Here is a 3,523-nt window from a genome sequence, read left to right as displayed (position 1 = left end):
TGTCCAGGATATTATAGTTTACACAGGGTCCACCACTGACATCAAACATTATGAGGGGCTTGGGGTGTCAGGGTCCGTGGTGATGACCAAGCTGGCTCCTCATCTCGGCAAGGGACACACTTTGTACGTGGACAATTGGTACAGCAGTCCCACACTCTTCCAGCATCTGCTCTCCAACAGCACAGGGGCCTGTGGCACAGTCAGGTCGAACCGGAAGGGGATGCCGGCATTCGGATGCGGGAAGATGCAGAGAGGGGAGGTGGAATTCCAGGAGAACGGTCAACAGCTGGCAGTAAAGTGGCATGACAAGCGAGACGTCCATGTCCTCTCCACTGTCCATACAGCAACCATGTCGGCCACAGGGAAGGTGAACCACCTGACCGGAGAGAGAAAGATCAAACCAGATTGTGTGCTTGATTATAACCTCAAAATGGGGGCCGTGGATAAGGCAGACATGATAAACAGCTTTGTGGAATGCACACGGAAAACGAACAAGTGGTATAAGAAGATATTTTTCCATCTGATCGACACTGCTGTCCGCAACGGCAGCATAGTTCACCGCCAACTAACAGGTGAGATGATTTCTGAACAAGGTATTTTTGTAATTGGATGTACAGTTCACATACAAATCCATTATGCAATTATAGTGACAATATCTCACCCACCTACCCACTGCCTCATCCTCCCCACTCCCTCTAGGTAAAGTAATTACCTACCAAAAATACAGAGAGAACCTCATGAGAGAGCTGCTGGAGGAGCACCACACCCCTTGGCGCCCATCCACTGGGGGTCGTCCTGCTGTAGACAATCCCCTACGCCTCACTGCACGACATTTCCCCTGCAAAGTCCCTCAAACTGCTTCTCAAGGTAGTCGCACACGGAGGCATTGCAAAGTCTGCCTGTCTGGCGCCAGGAGAAGTAAGCAGAGGAAGATGACAAAATACATGTGTCTAGCTTGTGATACACCTCTGTATTTCACCATGCTTTGAGGAGTATCACATGCTCAAGCATTATTGAGCACATCTGCAGCAATAGGTGACTGACTGACCTGACATGTGACTTGACAGGTGACCAGCCATGATACTATGCCTTAGAGATGGGGGTGGAAATGCAGTTGCTGTTCAGTCACTGCATGGATATTAAATATGGGTTATGCATATTCAGTTTTTTGTCCTCTAGTAAAACAAGTTGTTGAACCAACTACCAGTACTGCAATAAAATAGATTAATATTACATATTGGCATATGTGTTTTCTTGCTGTGTTTTCATCCAGTACAACTGTTAAGGAGTGTACGTTAGCATACAAAAGCTGTCCTCATTCTTCAGCTCCAAAGATGTCCAGCTCCAGTTATGATATTGGCAAATAATGTTTCTGGTTTCTGAAAGTACAGAATAAAGAGGAATTATTAATTAGAATACAATATAAGGATATAGCAATAAAACAATACTACAAATAAGTAACATAATAAACACTGCTATAAAAAAAATAGTTTATTGCATTCACAAAATCACAGATTTGAGTTATAACAGTAAGAAACTAACTTTTGAGCTCCACAAGGGGGCAAGGCAGGGCAGAACTGAGCTATGCTGAATAGACCAAATAAACAAACCATGGTCATATTTTTTATTTATTTAACTAGGCAAGTAATTTAAGAACAAATTATTATTTACAATGATTGCCTACACCGGCCAAACTCGGACAACGCTGGGCCAATTGTGCGCTGCACTATGGGACTCCCAATCACAGCCAGTTGTGATACAGCCTGGATTTGAACCAGGGTGTCTGTAGTGCCATAGACCGCTGCGCCACTTGGGAGTCATAAGGCCAGGGTAGCTTCAAAATACAACACAAGCTACTAGTTTTCTGACGCAACTAGCATTGTTTTACAGAGCTAATAGAATAATGTAGCTAGGTAAGCATGATTGACAATAACACCATAAAGGTTATAAAATGTGTAACGTTACCTCACGTGTCCGCAGTTATAAGGAATATATTATGATCTACAGCTACAGCAGAAACGGCAAACGAGAACTATTATTATAACTATTATAACGTAATAAGGCACTTACTTTGATGGAAACGCAGCCTGGATTTGAACCAGGGAGTCTGTAGTGACACCTCTAGTACTGATGTGCTGTGCCTTTGACCGCTGCACCACTTGAGAGTCATAAGGCCATGGTAGCTTCAAAATGCAACACAAGATAATACTTCTCTGACGCATTTAGCATTGTTTTACAGAGCTAATAGAAGAATGTGGCTACATAAGCATGATTGACTATAACACCATAAAGGTTATAAAATGAGTAACGTTACCTCACGTGTCCGCGGTGATAAAGAATATACACAAATATATTATGCTCCATACATACAGTACACTACAATAGAAATGTGGAATAGAAAATGTGAACACGTGTGCAGATCCTGTTCTGACGGGAGATGAGCAAATGTCTGCAGACGTGAACTGCACAAACAATTGGGAAGTGCTTGGGGAATTTTGTCCGTGTCAGAAATGTCCCAAAAATGTAATTATCCGCAAAAGTAAAAATTAGTATTTTTATGTGAATGAATGAGGAGGCAGAACACACCTAAATTCAAACTGTTTTTAGAAAATAAAAACTTGTTTGAAAATCATTTGAAATTAAAGTTAAAACAACCTATAAATATAAACAGGCTGCGTGCTTTATTTTGAGGGCAGCGCGGATAAAATGTACTGTTACGTATCAATCACATTCTGGAATGGAGAGAACATTCTAACATCACGTGCATAAAAAAAACTCACGCTGGGGCGACCGTTCGAGATATTTGGAACTCACGCATGAAAGGGTTAACTGACTTGCCAAGTTAAATAAAGGTTACATTCAGAGCACGTATAATTGTAGTCTAACCAATACTCAAACATAGGTTAAGTGAAATTATAAATCTCAGTGAGTTATCTAGACCAGTCCCCATGCTGTTCTCAGAGCAGCGCGAAACAGTGCTAAAACAGTTGTAAGCTATTGCTTCAAATCCTGTTGCTTCTAACTTCAATATGCACACCTACACCACTTTTAACAGCACATTACTCAACACTAGTGAGACTCATGTTGCCTACGGTAGGCCTACAGTATATCTAAAAATATGACGTGACTCTCCGCCAATAATTACATTGAGGATTTGAGGATTCTAAATTAAAACCAAAAGCTGCCTCATGGGTCTCCGGGTGGCGGTCGGCACAGTATCTGAGCAACGCATTTTGCATTGCCGTGACTTAGATTGCTGTGCCCCTGGGGAGGACACATCCACAAAGTGTCAAAATACAGAGAGGTGTTGTTAAAGGTATATTGTCCTGCTAATTGCCCATAATGGGGTATTATAATACTGTACATGGTGTCCAGGTCAGGATAACCAAAACATTTATTTATTAAATAGCCCAGTACTATAACCTACTCCCGACCGTCACATTGTACAGCGCCATATTTTCATTTCCATTCTAATGGAAACCCAGAGGGTTTTTTATTTTTCTTGGAATAGGAACATCAGTCT

At 41.8% G+C, this 3,523-nt stretch overlaps 1 long non-coding RNA gene across 1 annotated transcript; it reads right to left on the bottom strand.

Annotated features, from left to right (window-relative positions):
* Positions 1-749: 749 nt before the first annotated feature.
* LOC135572571 (uncharacterized) lies at positions 750-2,492 on the bottom strand. The gene is made up of 3 exons (XR_010464410.1): positions 2,071-2,492; positions 1,049-1,372; positions 750-899 (listed from the first exon to the last, which is right to left on the bottom strand). It is a non-coding gene; the product is annotated as an uncharacterized LOC135572571 (long non-coding RNA).
* Between the last annotated feature and the right edge of the window lie 1,031 nt (positions 2,493-3,523).

This window comes from Oncorhynchus nerka, linkage group LG2 (genome assembly GCF_034236695.1).
Source record: "Oncorhynchus nerka isolate Pitt River linkage group LG2, Oner_Uvic_2.0, whole genome shotgun sequence".
Taxonomy (NCBI): domain Eukaryota; kingdom Metazoa; phylum Chordata; class Actinopteri; order Salmoniformes; family Salmonidae; genus Oncorhynchus; species Oncorhynchus nerka.
Note: the sequence above shows the minus strand (reverse complement) of the source record. Positions and strands in the feature narration are given on the sequence as shown.